Source organism: Vulpes vulpes, chromosome 9 (assembly GCF_048418805.1).
Source record: "Vulpes vulpes isolate BD-2025 chromosome 9, VulVul3, whole genome shotgun sequence".
Lineage (NCBI taxonomy): Eukaryota > Metazoa > Chordata > Mammalia > Carnivora > Canidae > Vulpes > Vulpes vulpes.
The window spans coordinates 10155357-10172090 of NC_132788.1; the positions used below are offsets into that span (position 1 = coordinate 10155357).

General features: G+C 42.9%; 1 protein-coding gene across 6 annotated transcripts in view; it reads left to right on the plus strand.

The window, feature by feature from the left end:
* The window catches only part of PID1 (phosphotyrosine interaction domain containing 1), a 228382-nt gene that overhangs the window by 87917 nt on the left and 123731 nt on the right, over positions 1-16734 (plus strand). The gene's annotated exons all lie outside the window — the stretch shown is intronic.

Genomic DNA, 16734 nt, shown 5'->3' on the forward strand with positions numbered 1-16734 from the left:
AGTTACCTAATAGAAGCAATATATAGCGCAAGCTGTGTTGGGAATGCATGCTGAATCCAGGAACTAAAAATCATATGCCCCCCGGGCAAAGTCTTCTGGCTGTGTGACTGTGAGTTGAGGCAAGGCAGGGAAGCTCTGAGCCAAATGGAATCGATTAATGTACACTTGGACGTGGACGTGAGGCTGTTTACCAAGCCCACTTGCTGATGGAGAGTCAAGTTTCTTTATCCTTCTTGTTTGTAATTTAATTTGCTAATTGTCTTTAAGAAAAAAAAAAGGGTTATGGGAACTTTGGCTGGAACTGCAAAAAATTCAGATTTTATGAGCATGTTGAATGCAACTAAGGAAATATAAAGTTGTTCTAAATTTACACGCGAAATATGCACCTGTTTTGAATTTGTAGCTTTGAAAGATGTCACTTTCTGGAATAAGCAGAGGGAGCCTGTGTTGTACTTGAGGCAGATAATGGGAGGCGGCAGGCATGGGGATAGTGAAATTCATCTTCATCAATCGCAGAACTCCCGCCACCCACCGCACCCCAACAAAAGTCCAGTTTGGCACCAGTAGAAGATTTTATGGGAGAAACTGCACCAAACTCTCCCAAACCTACCTTTGTGGCTGCAGATCCAACAAAGTCCGTCTGGATCTGTTTCCTGAGAGACAAAATGAATGAAATGCGTGTCATGTGGATCATGCGGTTGTAATAGCATGATTATTCGTGTTAGTGCTGTAAAAATATCTTTTCAAGTAACTCTGAATCATTTTGAGTGCCTTATGTTTAGGTCAATAATTGGCTGAGGGTGGTGAGTGGAGGCAGTGATAAGAAAGGGTCTTACTTGTTTTAAATCAAGAGGAATTTTGTTTAAGACCAGTGGTCCTCCGAGAGGGATGGGTGTGGTGTGAGGGTGGGGTATAGTAGAATCACTCCCTCGTCTTTCATTATGTTGTCCTGCAGGATGGGAGTGGGAACAGTTTGCCTTCCATGTGCATTTGAAAATACTTTCCACTTGATTCTGTCCTAAACTACTCTTTTAGGGCTGACTTTTTTTTTTTTCTTTAGTGTTTGCAAGTATTTATTAAGTGGCTTCTTGCTTCTGGGAAATACAATAATAATGTTGTTCACAGAGACTTCGGATAGTTTTTATTGACAGGCTAATTGTCTGATAAACAAGAACAGCTTAAAATAATCAAAAATTATATTTGACAAGGAAAGTATGGCCCGGGACCCTCTTAATGAATCACTCACTCAAGACCCCTTTGTTTACCCAGTGTTTGCTCGCGTTTCTTATTATGCAACACAGTGAGCAGTGAGGAAAAGCTGGCTAAGACTGTGTGGTTGAATTTGTAATGACTTTGCTGTGAGATTTGGTAGCTTTAAATAGTGTCTATAAGCATGATGTTCTGGTTATTTATTGCTGTGTAACAAATCACCTCGCACATTAGCTGTGTAAAACAGTTAACAGTCATCTATTTTGCTCACGAATCTGCAATTTGGACAGGACTCTGCGGGGGGCAGGGGCAGGGGGGTTCAGCCCAGGCAGCTCAGCCAAGGCTAAAGAAGCCACTTCAAGATGGGTTATTCATATGGCTGGCAAGTGGGTGCTGGGTGTCACCTAGGAGCTGGAGAGGGTTGTCCTGTTCTCCACATGCACCTCTCCTTGGGGCTGTTCGGGCTTCCTCACAGCATAGCAGCTGGATTCCAAGATTCAGTGTTGCAAGAACAGCAGCTGGAAGCTGCCAGTCTCCTAACTGTTGACTGGAGGGGACATAGACCCCTCCTCTTGAGGTGAAGAATGTTGAAGAATTTACAGCCATCTCTAACCTACCACAGACCAAATTAGACCACTTAGCTTTGCCTCCATAAGCTGTTCACTTTCAGATCTTTTGACATCTCTCAAGGTACTTGAGGTACTTACCTGTACTGTCTACCCACCCCCCCACCTCCTCCTGGACCTCGTTTCATGTATTTTCAGAAGTGGTAAAAATTGGTTCTTGAAGTGGAGAGGCTCTTAGCTATTGCGATGGGAATATCTATACCACAGAACATAAACCGATACGCAATTCATCTGAGGTATTAAAGTTTCATGGGGGTGAGGGAGGCAATTAGGAGAAAAAAGATCTGAAAAGCCTCCTTAAGGGGAGAGATAATGTAAAAAACTTTGAGAGACACTGCTTTACCTCTAGCCCAGGTGCGTTATCTTCTCTTTCATAAAGCCTATCCCAGTTCCCAGTTTGTTCCCAGCAAAGTTCCCTTTTTCTACACTTATAGACATTTCATTTATGTCATCAGTGTATTTAAGCTGGTTGATGCTTTTTTCTCTCTTACCTGACTGTGAGTTTCTTAGATACATAATATCATGTACCTATAGTATTGCCTGCAATCAATATTTAGTGAGTTGAATGGATGAAAATGGACGGAGGGGGAATTAGGTTTTATCTTGGTGTGGGTTCTTCCAGAAATAGACCCTGAGGTAAGGATTTAAGTGTCAAGTAGCCTTTTGGAAAGTGAAGGAGACACAAGGTGGGGAGCAGGGAAGTGGTACAGGGGAGGAGGGGATGCCCAGGAAGGGAATGCCATCAAGCCAGCTACCATGTGTGACCAGTGCTCAATCCTGTGGGGGAAATTCTCGGAAATGTAAAAACCCAAACCCAAAACTAAACCCAAACAAAAAATACCATTACAATTCAGAGTTAGATAACTTGTAGGACTGAAGACCTAGGTTTTTGTTTTTTTGTTTTTTTGTTTTTAAGCTTTTATTTATCTATTCTTGAGAGACAGAGAGAGAGGCAGAGGGAGAAGCAGGCTCCCTGCGGAGCCTGATGTGGGATTTGACCCCAAGACTCCAAGATGCTCAACCACTGAGCCACCCAGGTACTCTGGAACTGGGGTATTTATACTCTCACTCTCCACCATTCATGGATTGAGGACCCCCAAGGATGTTCATCCGCTGCCACTTTGCTTATGGGGCTTTGGAAAAAGCCCCAAGCAGAGAGAAGTGGACATTGCTAGAGAAGTCAGAAGTGGGACAGTCTGTGGGCCAAAGGCAGAGTACCAGTGGTATGAGCTGGAGGCTTCTTTAGCTCCTAAGGACTGAACTAGTCAGAGGAAAGGTGATGAATGGTTTTTGTTTGAAATGGGGAACTCTGACTTTCTCGTCAGTTTCCCTGGTTGAAGGTCAGCCCCATGAAGACAGGAAACATGCCTGTCTTATTCAATCCTATGTACTCAGTAGAGTCCCTGACTTAATAAGAGCATTAATGAGTACATGGCTGAGTAAGCCAGCACTAGGATTTAAGAGATGTCTTCCTTATTGTATTCCGATTCAAAGGAGGGCAGAGCAGCTAAGACACAAGCTGGTAATGGAAGCTGACAAGTGTCGGGTGCAATTTGCCTTCAAGAACTCTTAGAAAACAAAGAGACTATAAGTCAGGTCTGTTCCTGGTGGTAGCCTGGGCTCCTTCTCGAACCATTGGCATTTTTGTGACTTAATAGCCAAGGGTCAGATTCAGGTCCACTGCGCTCAGACAGGCCCAGGCCAGGTCCTGCCCACATACTTGGGTGTCTCGTCCTGAGGAATTTAACATGTTGGGTTCAAGTGCAATGAAAACAAATAATATTGACTGGCCAGCGAAATGGCTGTGCTTGGATGAGCCTGTGATCTTGGAGAATCTATGTGGGGTATACCTTTCCTTTCTGTCATGGGCTGAATTGTGTGACCCCTACCCACCCCCCCCAAAAAAGTCCTAAACCCTCAGGCCCTCAGAATGTGACCTTGCTTATTAGAAATAGGGTCTTTGCAGAGGTAACTGAGTGAAAATGAGGTCATTACTGTGGGACACAGAGACAAGGTAGCCATGTGCATCTATAAGTGATGCATCTACAGGCCAAGGAATGCCAGGGAAGGCCATGGATTGGCAGCAGGACTAGCAGGTAGAGAAGGCAAGGAAGGATTTTTACCCTAGAGCTGTGAGACAGTGTGGCCCTGCTGACACCTTGATTTTGGACTTCAAGGCTCCAGAACTATTAGACAATAAAGTTCTGTGGTTTCAAGCCACCAGGTTTTGGTACTTTTTTATGACAGCACCGGGAAGGTAGTACTTTCTTTTCTTTTTCTTTTCTATTTTTTTGACAAAGACTTTTCCAAATCTTCTTGTTCCTTCCTCTCTTTCTTTTTCCTACTCTTTGCTTGCTTTCCCATGTATGCTACACTGATGAACAGTTGACATTTGCCTGTGGGGTCCCTTGGTTTAGGAAGGACATTCCAGTCCTAAACCATTTGGAGGACAGAGGCTCTTCTTCAGATGTTTGGACCTTTTGGCTGTAACTCTAGAGGGGGTCATTTTCCTCATTGAAATGGTTTGCCATCTACACCAGGGTTGGGTGGGAAAGAGCCTTTTCTGCTCTTGTAGTGTGGTGGCCTGTCTCTTTCACATGTTGCTTCCTATGGGGCTGCAGGCACAGATCCCTTCATCTCCGAGGAAGCTTAATGGATTTGCATGATTTCAGGGGACCCAAGTGGGGCCATTAGTCATGGTTCTAGTGGCTGAGAGCTGCCAGCTTCCTGCTAGGGAGGTTGGATATTTGTCTGGTTGTGGACCTAGACCAGAGCTCATTGCCAAGGTGATTTGCAGAGAGGAGCAGTCTGGCCGATGGTAGCGGGAAGTGGTATGGAATCAAGGAATGAAAGGGAATGAGCTAAGATGAGAGAAGTGTGACTCAGGCATGTGTTTAGTTTGAAGACATTGCGTTTTTTTTTTTATTCCAAAAATATTGTTTTACTTCATTTAATTAATTGTTTATGCATTACACATGTATTTAGTAGCTGCTCCATGTCAAGCACTTAGGCAGGGACAAAGGATCCAAAGATACCGTAGGTAAGCAGTACATTCAGGTGTTAAGGTGGCATGAAAATCCTGATTATTGTCCATGGTCCAGTTTAGGCAGAAAGGTTCATTTTACCTGGGCTGGGAGGTGGAGAGTTTTGGGAAAGCCTTTCTAGATGTGATCATAATTGAGAGAAATGCCAACAGAATATAAGAGGTGTCTTCCTTGATATGGACAACTTTTAACTCTCTTTCTCTTTTTTTAACTCTTCTAAAGGTACCACGTATAGCAAATGAATCCCCTGTCCTCTCTGGACACCATAGTACCCTCCACTGAGCCCTGATGAAAGCAAACTCTGGCTTTCCCAGTCCCTGGCACGGTACCTTCCTGACCACTTGAAGCCTGGGGACAGAATTATTTTTAGTTTCTTTCCAACCTGCCAAGATAATGTTCAGTCGTGTATCCACCAAAATAGAGTCCTGCAGGGGAATTTTGTCTAGTGAAAATAAAACCAAATGAGCGTGGATGTAAATATATGTGTGTTCATAACATGTGTCTGCTGTGTCCTCATGAGCACAGGGTTCACTGATACCATAAAGCAAGTATTTCAAATTGGAACATAAAGGTGTCCCTGGGGTTCTGCTCAGGGACCAAATGAAGTCCCTTGGGGAAATATGAGAAACACTCTTTGGAATCTTACACTCATAACATTTGGTTTGATTTCCAAATCTTACCTTGTTTTGTCTGACTTCAGTCTTTTAAAAGTGTGTTTATGCTGTTTTGCTTTTGTTCTCTACTCTCTGCCTTCATTTATTGCTTTGAAGGAAGACAGGCACTTGGGGTGTTTCTTGCTGTGCAGTTGGCTTTGGTCTGGTTTTTATTTTTTAATTTTTATTTATTTATTTTTTAAAGATTTTATTTATTTATTCATGAGAAACAGAGAGACAGAGAGGTAGAGACACAGGCAGAGGGAGAAGCAGGCTCCATGCAGGGAGCCCGACGTGGGACTCGACCCCGGGTCTCCAGGATCAGGCCCTGGGCCGAAGGCGGTGCTAAACTGTTGAGCCACTGGGGCTGCCCTTGTCTGGCTTTTAAACGTGGCCTTGTCTTTCACTCATGCACCTGTGTGCATCCAGGAAGGACGTGGCTAGGCATCCCCCTCATCTGTGCCTCAACTACTATTTAATTGCAAATAACTTACATTAAAATTTACAGAAAATTAATCAGAGTTGGCTTTTTGCATGATAGAAAATATAAATGAGCAAAAGGAAAGAAGAGAAAAAAATTACATGCAATTCCACAATAAGAAGCAGTACTGTTAATGCTTTTATATATGTGCTTCCAGATTTTTTAATTTAATTTAATTTTTTAGAAAGAGGGAGAGTGTGAGTAGGTGGGGAAGAGGCTGAGGGGGAGAGAGAATTTCAAGCAGACTCCATGGTCAGAGCCTGATATGAGACTTGATCCCACTACCCTGAGATTATGACCTGAGCCAAAATCAAGAGTCAGACAATTAACTGGCTGAGCCACGCAGGCGCCCCTATGCTTCCCGATATTTTGAAGTGGTTGTCTAAATTTAAATGGCAGAAAATAGGGAGAGAAAAGAATAAAGATAATGTGTGCGTGTGTGTTTGTGTGTGTGTGTTTGTGTGTACATGTTCCAGTTCCTCCTCTAGGTATTTAATGGAAGGGGGATGTATTGTAGGATATCTTAGAAAATCCGGGCCTTGACATCAGAGTGCCTTAGAGTGAATCTGCCTTGCTTTATTCAGAATGTTATTGGAAGGTAAATGGGATAATCCTTGTCAAGTGCCTTTGGCACTTGATGAGAGGTGTGGAACCCCCACCACACACACACACACACACACACACACACACACACACACACATTTTTATCAATTACTGGTCCTCTTGTATGAGTCATTTATTTAGACTCATGACTGAACCTAGGACTTTCTGATTCTAAAACCTTTCATTTCATTCCATGCCTTATATTGTTGATTACAAATGAAGCCTATTATGCAGTTTTAAAAGATGATACAGCAGCAGCCTTAGCTCTAGACAGTGCATAAATGATCCAGATTGGCATGCTAGTGGAGGACTGAAATGGTCATTATAGGGCTGGGCTTCTAGGCTTCTGGGCCTGGATGTCTTAGCGCCTGGAGCTTGGGAGGACATTGGATAAGTTACTTCACTTTTCTGGGCTTCAGTTGCTTCATCTGTGAAATGAGGGAGTTGATCTAGGTCATCTGGAAGGTTGTTCCTATTAATATTCTGCATTTCTGGATTGTAATTCATCCTACAGAGGGCTTCAGGGTTCATGTTTCCGCATTTGTTCATGAGGGAGCCCAAGGCCAAAATATAAGAGGAGGTGTCTGAGAAGGGTGGGAGGAGGCTGACCACACCCAGATGGTAGTCTGCATCCATGGTCACATAAATAAATATCTGGGTGGGAAAGAAACAGGGTTTGGGGGGGAAAGGACCTTAGGGAATTATGGATAATGCTGATATGTATTTCATAACATTTTATATGTATTTTTCCAAATACAAAGCATTCTTTAGGGCACCTAGTTTTGGTTGATTGAAAATATAAATCTGATTCTGGCTTCTGCCTACAATGAAGACAGCAAGAAGAGCATCACCTTTTAGCTTATTAACAACAACAACAACAACAAAAAATCCAGCTAATTTACAAAATCAGACCCTTGAACCCCATCAAAGAGCCAAGGTCATAGTATATCCAACTGGTCCAAAATACATACAAAACAAGGCCTCCAAAAAAAAAAAATAAAAAAGACCATATGAGTTATGGCTCACTTGTAGTGGAGAATGGTGGAAGGCAAGGGCAAGGCAAGAGGGTAAGACAAATTCAGCTGACATTCTTAACTAATCTTAGAGGCCAATTGTTGGATAGTACTGGCATGAAGAGCCCCTGGTTACTCTTTACCCACAGGGAATTTGCAATAACTCATCAGCCTTTCTAAATAGAGCACCACTGGGACTCAGGAGAACTATTGACAGTGAGGCTGGGGCCAGAACAAGCCTCCTTTGCTGGTCTAAGGCTGAGTATGGCTGCCATGGGCAAGGCCATGCACCTGGAGTCTTTTCTTCTAAGGAACACAAGTCATAGTCTCTGAACAGTGAGGACAAAGGCAAAATCACTTCCAAGGCCTGACTTCTAAGACCATAGGACATAGGACCTTGCCCAAGGCTGAGGTGGAACAAAGAGGGAAGAACCCTTCCTTGCTCCCCCACCCCAATACACTCCCAGGCTTGAAGGCACCTAATATCAAGCAATTGCAGTTGACCTATGGGGGCCGGGGATGAATGGGGAGGGAGACACTCTGAGTCCCAGGTGGTGTACAGAGAGGTCTGCAAGAAGGAGCAGGAACATGGAGACACACCTCCCAGCTAAGCAGACCCCACGCTAAAGACAAAGTAGTTCTAGAGGAGCCAGAATCTGTGGTGTAGCAACAAAACCCAAGCCAGACCAATTGCAGTCAAGATTGACTTGGTGCACCATACTGTTGCCCGAGCAGAAGGGATGTGGTCGGTTTCAGGTTTAAGTGCTATTTCCCTTGGACTCGACTGCACACCATCCAGAATCCAGTAGGAAAATAGGAGAGGCACAGAAAGTCAGGAGGAAACCAATCCATAGTGAGGAGATCAAGCCATTAACAGAACAGGCCCAGAGATGACTCCGATATGGCATTTAAAATAACTGATAAATATTTAAAGGCTCCTGTGAACAAAGTAGAGAACAGGCCTGAACATATGGGGAATTTCAGCAAAGAAAGAATCACACGAAAGTGCTAAGGAAAACAAGAATAAGAAGGAAAACAACAACAGAGGTAACAGAGATGAGGAGGATCTTTGATGAGCTCATCCGTCGGCTCAGCAGACACAAAGGAAAAGTGAGTGAGCTTGCAGATAGGCCATCGTATTGATTATTGATTTCTTGTGTTATACTTCATTGACTTTCTCCTCTGATCTTTATTTATTTTTTTTTTAAATTTTTATTTATTTATGATAGTCACAGAGAGAGAAAGAGGCAGAGACATAGGCAGAGGGAGAAGCAGGCTCCATGCACTGGGAGCCCGACGTGGGATTCGATCCCGGGTCTCCAGGATCGCGCCCTGGGCCAAAGGCATGCGCCAAACCGCTGCGCCACCCAGGGATCCCACCTCTGATCTTTATTATTTGGTTTCTTCTACTCACTTTGGGTTTCATTTACTCTGTATAGTTTTCCTTTTTTTTTTTTTTGGTTGAAGCTGAGTTTATTGAAGAGAGTTCTTCTTTTCTAATATTGGCATTTTGTGCTATAGAATTCCCCTTTCATATGTTTTAGTGGCATCTCAGAAATTTTGTTGTGTTACGTTTTCATTTCCATTCAGTTCAAAGTACTTTCCGCCTTGTCTTTTTTTTTTTTTTTTTTTTTTTCCGCCTTGTCTTTTGATTTATTCTTTGATACAGGGGTTATTTGGAACTGTGTTAGCTTCCGTGTATTTGAATATTTTACAGAGATTTTCCTGTTGATTTTTCTTTGTAGGATTTGAATCCTAAATTTACTGAGGTGTTTTTTATTTTATTTTTTTTTAATCATTTTTTTTATGGCCCAGGATTTGGTCTGTTTTGGTGAAGTGTGTATTCTGTACTCTTGAATTCTGTTGTTTTTGGATGCAGTGGTCTATAAATGTCAATTTTGTCAGGCTGGTTGGTGGTGGTCTTCAAAGTTTAGAGATCCTTGCTGCTTTTTTGTTTATGTATTCCATCGATTTTGGAGAGCACGGGATTGAAATTTCCAACCGTATTTGTAGTTTATGTCTATTTTTCCCTTGTGGCCTATCAGTAATGTTTGCTTCTTTATGTTTTAAGTGAATTTCTTATAGGCAACATAGAATTGGGCTTCCTTCATCAAATCTCACCAAATGTGCCTTCTTTTTTATTAGGGGGTATCAATTTTATAGATTTTAAACCTATCACTTCATGATTTATTTTCTCTTTGTCTCATCTGGGTTTTTATAGTTGTTACCTTTTCCCTCTCTTTCTGCCTTCTTTTTTACGATCCTATTTTTTTTTCTATTAGTGCACGTAACTTTTTGGTTTGTTGGTTTTAGTCATTGCTTTACAGTTTGTAGCATAGACCTTTAACTTAACTGCCTTCAGACGATATTAAACCATGTCACATGTACTGCCAGATGCTTACAATACCATACTTTTAATGCACCTTTTCTGACCTTTGTACTCATGTGTATGTGCGCTGAAATCTTCCTACTCCCCAGTGAGCTCTTAAGGAGCCTTGGGGGCTTTCTGCATGCTCTGTGGGCATTGAGCTATTTTTGTGCCTCTCCCACATAATCTCTTGAGAGAATCTGTGATGTTCAAAAGAAATGCTTCCATAATTAAAACTGCTTGAATAAATATGGGTGTGTGAACATGAGTATTTTCAGTTGATGTAATAATAGCTATCACTTTAACAGATATAGACAGCCTTTTAAATTTAGGAGTGTCTGGAGGTAGGCCTTTAAAATTAAGTTGGAACTTTTTTCAATAAGGCAGTTACTAGGACACTTTGCAGCAAGAAGGGAAATGCCAGACTGCTGTAGGTCTTTCTTTTCTGGAAATACCCCATCAACGTAAACTGCATTATAAATATTAATCCTCGAAGTGAAAAGAGTGAGATTTTGTATATGCTTGCTGGACTTGGGGGGAGATTTTCCAACCCTGTTTTACTTTAAAAAGGACAAAAATGAAAAAGTCTTTTGCATTAAAACGTAGTTAAGTGAAAATTGAATTTAAGTCAAATTTTCTTTCATTCATTCATGTAGTTACTGCGAATCATATAACAATTCATTTGCTGTTTATGTAACAGGAAAATATTTTTCTTGCTTTTGTGTTGTTTTGTAAAGAAAATGCCGGAATAAATATATAAAAAAACAAATCTAAGAATTTACATTAAAAATGATAAGTGAGATCGTCTTGAGAGTCAGGGTGGTGTATTGCAGTGGTTTCTTTTCTCATGTTGGGGGCTTGAATCTACCTTTTTTAAAAATAAGTGCTATAAAATGTAAGGAAACCACAACTAAGTTTAACTAATTCTTACGTACCCCCCAAGTAATAAACTTCAGTGTGGCTATGAACAGACTGTAAAAGCGCTACTGATTTTTGCACGCTGGTACAAATTAACATTTGTTTGCGGTACTGAAGTTTTCCATTTATTTGGTTCACCCACTTGTTCCTTGTGGTTCTCTTAAGGAGAACATTTGCAATATTTCTGAAGCTTGATTAGGGGCATTACTGAATCAGTAATTTGCAAGTTAAAACTGACCATTTTAGCCTGTCTTCACAATGCAAGGATGAACCAGGGATTAAAACCTTAATGCCTTTTCTTTAATTTGAGTGAGGATAGTGTTCCAACTATCTTAGAAAGAGAGGAAGCAGGATTTGCCTTCAAAAGATGCTTTATATTTTGGATACAGAGTCAATACAAAGGTGAGATACACCCGATTTGAATTGGTAAAATATGTAAATCCTTGCCTGCTAAACTGTCAGAGATTAATGTCTGAATAGGAGTAGGAAGCGCCAACTGTAAAATTATACAGGGCATGGCGATTACCCCATCCGCATAATGGGGCTTGATTTAGAGGTTCTATTTTAGGATTGCACATAAAGCACCAAATGCAGAAAGCTGAGCTTTGTTTAATTTGTCCGGGGCAGTGCCCTAATTTTCTACAACACTATTCACTTCCCTCCTTTAAGAATGAATAACGCATTTGCTTTATGGAACTCTGTGCATCTTTCATTTGGGAGCAGTCGCTTTTCCAAACTCCTCTATTCGATTCCTCTTTTGTTGCCTTTTCAGAATGCTCCTGGATTATGTTAAGTTGCATTGTCTTTGTCACACTTTTCTCCCCACGCAAAGGACACGCAATACCATTTTTGACATGGCCTAACGTAGGACTTTACGCTTGACAGATGGGAAAGCCGGGAAGACCCGGGAAGTACAAGGCCACACAATTCTGATAGAGCTGGTTGTCCCATCTCTGTCTTTGCTACCCAGCAAGAGAGCTTGCCACCTGAATTGGTGTCATTGTGAGTGCGCTCTTTGGCTATCTCTTGAGACTTGGAATTTGTCTCATTTTCTCAGTAGCTCAGAGGCCTTTATTGTAGATGTGAATAACCTGAGGATTGTAATAGCTCCTTTAGATTATTATTGGTGATTTATCATTAAGGCTCAGCCTGTTCAGGAAACAAAGTGCAAGATCGCTGTCTTTCTTTCTTTCTTTCTTTCTTTCTTTCTTTCTTTCTTTCTTTCTTTCTATTTTTTTACTATAATGTTGCTGTTTGCTTCTGCAGTTTAACATTTATGAAGTCCTTTTAAAGTTTTGTTAGTGGCTCCACTTTATGGTCTCAGACAATTTTTCTGTTCATCGAAAAGTAATTTGTGTCGGCGAGACTCTTTTCGTTGCAGGGATCAGACACCTAACCCAAGCTCACTGAAGCATAACAGGGAATATATTGGTTCATATTCTCTGTAAGTCCATGGATGGATCTGAGTCGGATGCGGCTGGATCCAGGGCTCAGCAATGTCAAGTCTGTGACCCTCCATATCTTGGCCCTCCGTCTCTGTGTGGCCTCATTCTCAGACTGACCTTGGCAGGTGCACAGGGCAGCAGCAGCTCTGTGCTCACATCAACCCTGGCCTGGCAACCTTGTATATCAGTCTTCTAGAAGAATCCATTCAGCCAATGCCTTTGGCCAGGGACATGCAGTACTCTTTATCCTTATTCTTTCTGAGGGCTAGGGGACAGGGACATCCCCGCTCCACAAAGCAGCTAGATAGCAGTGGGGAAATGTCCTCAGAGGGGGCACAGGAGTGTTCTTATCACAAACAGCTAAAACAATCACACCTCTACCACTTGGAAGATTTACGAGAGCGACTCCGAGTTACATAAATATGTTAATTTTCTATAAAAAAGATGTATTATTGTAGACGCAGTGACTCATCAGATAATTCATAGCGTATTTCCCTGCTTACCCTCATCCTTTCATTGTGGGCAAAAAGGACAAAGCCATTAAAAACACACACACTTCTTTAAAAAATGGAATGATTTCTCAATTTCACGTTTAGATACTGCCTTGACCTCTCTCTTCAACTCTCCGCTGAACTTACCCAGATTTGCGGTTGTCATCTGGTTTACCAGTCTCCAGCTACTCTGAGAAAGCCTTTCAGGCAGAGGCTGACACTGGGTTTCTGTTCCAGCTGTGCCCGCCACCGTGTCTGGCTGGGTGCAGGTGTTCAGGGAAGGTGTGCACCGTGAGCCACTGAGCTGATGTGTGGCACACGCCGGCCTGGTGGGAGATGCCAAGGCTCTGGAGAGTCTGGTAGCTCCGCTTACACAGTACCTGTTGAAGTTGGCATTTGAAGTCCATTATCTTCCTGTCCCAGGTTTTGGGTTTTAAAAATGTGTGTGCCAACCTGCAGCTTCCAGGCTCTCTGTGCTCAGCGACTGAACCAGTAGCCGTGATATTTGGTCCCACAGTGGGGACAGGGAAGACAGTTCCAGAGCTTCTGGGCAGCAGGGTGGTGGTCCAGCCCTCTTGAGAGTAGAGTCACTTCTGGTGCCATCTTTAGGAACTTATTGTGTGGCACAAGTCAGGCTGAGTCGAGCCGGGGTTTCATGTACTTCTCATAGAGCTCCAGCAAAGTGGCAGATGGGGGACAGCGTCCCCACCTGCTCACTACCTCCTCTTCTGAGCCACCCTCCCCTGGACCCTCTTCATCGTGTGGGCTCAGTTGCAGTCCCACAGTGGCAAACAGCTTTGCCTCCACTCTTAGGTCTGTGGTGCTCCTCTCAGACACTTTTGTACCCCCACATGTTGGACTAGAATCGATTAAGAATAAAGAAGCTTCCAGAATAGTATGAAAACTCACCCTTATGGTTTTTAAAAATGCAAATCCACGCTCACTGGGAAATACAAGGGCATGTCTCTCCCATTTGAAGAAATACCAGGCCCAGCAACTTTGCATTCTAGAAGGTGGCAGGATTAGGGTTAAATCAAAGAGATGAAACTAGTAGGAGATATGCATCAAGATTTATTCAAGGAATGGGCTTATGCAGTTGTTGTGGAGGCTGGCCAGGCAAGTCTGAGATGGCTGGGGCAGGCTGTCAGGGAGGGCAGGCGGGGACTCTCGGCAGGGACTGAAGCTGCTGTCCACAGCTAGAGCATCTTCCTCCTTGGGGAAGCCTCACCTCACCTTATCTGTTAAAGTCTTCCAATTGATTGAATCAAGTCTACTCAGATTATCTAGGCTGTGTCTGCAATTCAAATGATATGGACTTTAACCATACCTCCTCCCAACTATCTTCCCAGCAACACCTGGGTTAGTGTTTGACTAACAGTGTAGTAGTCTACGCAAGTTGGCACATAAAAGTGGCCATCAGTGTGGCCAGTTGGGAGTTCTAGTAGATTCTATGTGGACCTGTGAAAATGTTTTAGGGCCTTGGGATTCTTTTATTTTGTGTTGTTTTTAAGATTTTATTTATTCATTCATGAGAGAGAGAGAGAGACAGAGAGAGAGAGAGAGATTGGCAGAGACACAGGCAGAGGGAGAAGCAGGCTCCCTGTGGGGAGCCCGATGCAGGAGTTGATCTTGGACCCCGGGATCACACCCTGAGCCAAAGGCTCAACCACTGAGCCACCTAGGCCTCCCAGCCCTTGGGATTCTTCTTTGAATAAGACAGTTTCTGCTCTTACGGCATTTATATCCTAATAGAAGATGACAGAAAATAAGATAAACAAAATACATAATTTTGGAGTGGTGATAAGTAGTGATGAGAATAATAAAGCAGAGGAAGGGAATAGACAGTGATGAGTGTATATGTGTGTGGAGCTGGCTACATAATTGGCGAGGCCCAGGGCAAAGTGGAAATGTAGTATCCTCTACTCAAAAAGCAGAAAAAAGTGCCACTACAGGTACTGAAACATTAAACTTTTTCCTTTCTTTCATGGATCTCTTTCTGTGATAGTCATGGTGTTTTTTTGGCTGCCTTGCGTGTCTCTTTCCTTCGCTGTTTGGCTGGTTGGTTGCTTTTGCTATCTCATGTGTTCTAAGTAAAGAAAAATTCAAAACTGAGATTATTGACACGAATCTGCCATTCATCATTATGTTGTGCGGTGCCCACTTTAAATACAAATATAGGAGTGGGATCATTGAAATCACACGATTTGTATTTCCTAGTTCATGGGTGCATCTGCATTTTGTGCTTATCAGAACAGTGGAAACATGCTACAAAACTAACCGCCTGTTTTTCTTTCATCTTTAATACATTCACATTCTCCTGACACTTTACCTTTGGTTTGCTGATTAGTGAGGACCCTGACAGGAGGAGGAGGAGAAGGAGGAGGAGGAGGAGGAGGAGGAGGAGGAGGAACTGTGGTAGCCCTGCCTGTCCCATTCCTTCTCTGTTGTCGTTTTCAGTGTGAGCGCTTGCCTACTACAGGAAAGTCAGACAAATAAAAGGGATATGCTAGGGTTCTTTGATCACTCATGTTTGTTAGAATACATCTGACCTCTTTCTACATTTGAAGCAAGTTCTACTTCTAAAGCCTGGCCTCTCGGGGCTGCCAGTGCACTGCTTACTGAGCCATAGGCTTAACATGCTTACCTTGTACTCACTTTGCATCTCGTTGAATTCCTAGGCATCAGGGGACGCCCATACTGTGTGTATCTCCTCTACTCATGCGTGTACTCTACTGTCTCCTTGGACTTAGCTTACGAAATGCAGACTCAAAGATGAAGTTATGAAGGATTTCAAGATTGTGACATTGACTGAAGACAGTTAAAGCAAGCATGGAGCTCTCCTGAGCATGGGACCCTGTTGTGATAGCACAGGTTGCACGCCCATGAAGCCATCTGTGTATATGTGCACACACACATATTATTTTATGTAATGATGATAAAGAAGGACGGTCTCATAAAGTGACATTTGATCAAGGCCTTCAAGAAGATAAGGAAACCAGGCATGCAGATACGAGGGCAGGAGTAACATGTTCAGAGGTTCCAAGGCACATGAGCCTTTGCCTTATTCTCAGAAGAATAAAGAAGCCACTGTGGCAGGATCCAAGTGAGCAGAGGGATGGGAGATGAGGTTAGAGAAGCAGAAGTCCCTGAAATGTGCATGGACTCCAAGGCCAGGAAAAGGACTTGGAATATTTCTATGAGAAGAAGGAGAGGCTTGGGGGAGTCTTAGCAAAGGGGTGACATGCCATGATTCAATTTTAGAAGGCTGCCCCCTGGCTGTACTGTGGTAATACCTGCGTTGGGGCGAGGTTGGAAGTGGTCAGACCATTGCTACTGCAGACCAAACAAAGATGGGGCCTGGCCTGGTCTGGGGGTATACATAGTACTGATTAAATGCAGTTGGATTCTGGGCATATTTTAAAACCAGTGCCAACAGGAGCTGTGTATGGAATAGATATTTACCCGGACCAGGAGATGAAATGGCCTGTTGAGAAGCTGTGAATTTCCTAAGGTCCTATAGCCAGTGTATGGCACAACTGGGGAAGGCAGAGAGCAGAAGTCTCGTGTTTTTACTGGGTCTTGTCCTCCTCTGTTATTTCTAGACAGTGCCCCCAGGTAGCTCCGATAACATTTTCTTCTGAACATCTTCACTTATTTAGCTGAAATGGGCATGGGGTTAAATCTCTAGGGCTCTATCTTTATGTATCATTTTGAAAGAACTTCTCAGAGCATGATCCTAGGTGATTCTACTGCTGGCCCATGTTTCCGTGGTCTCTGCGTGGGGGTTGGCTGTTTCCCACAGTGTTAAATTAGCGGTATCCTGACAGTATTTTTCCCTACATTTCACTAAGTATCTCTTGACTTCTCCTAGTGAAAGAGAAAT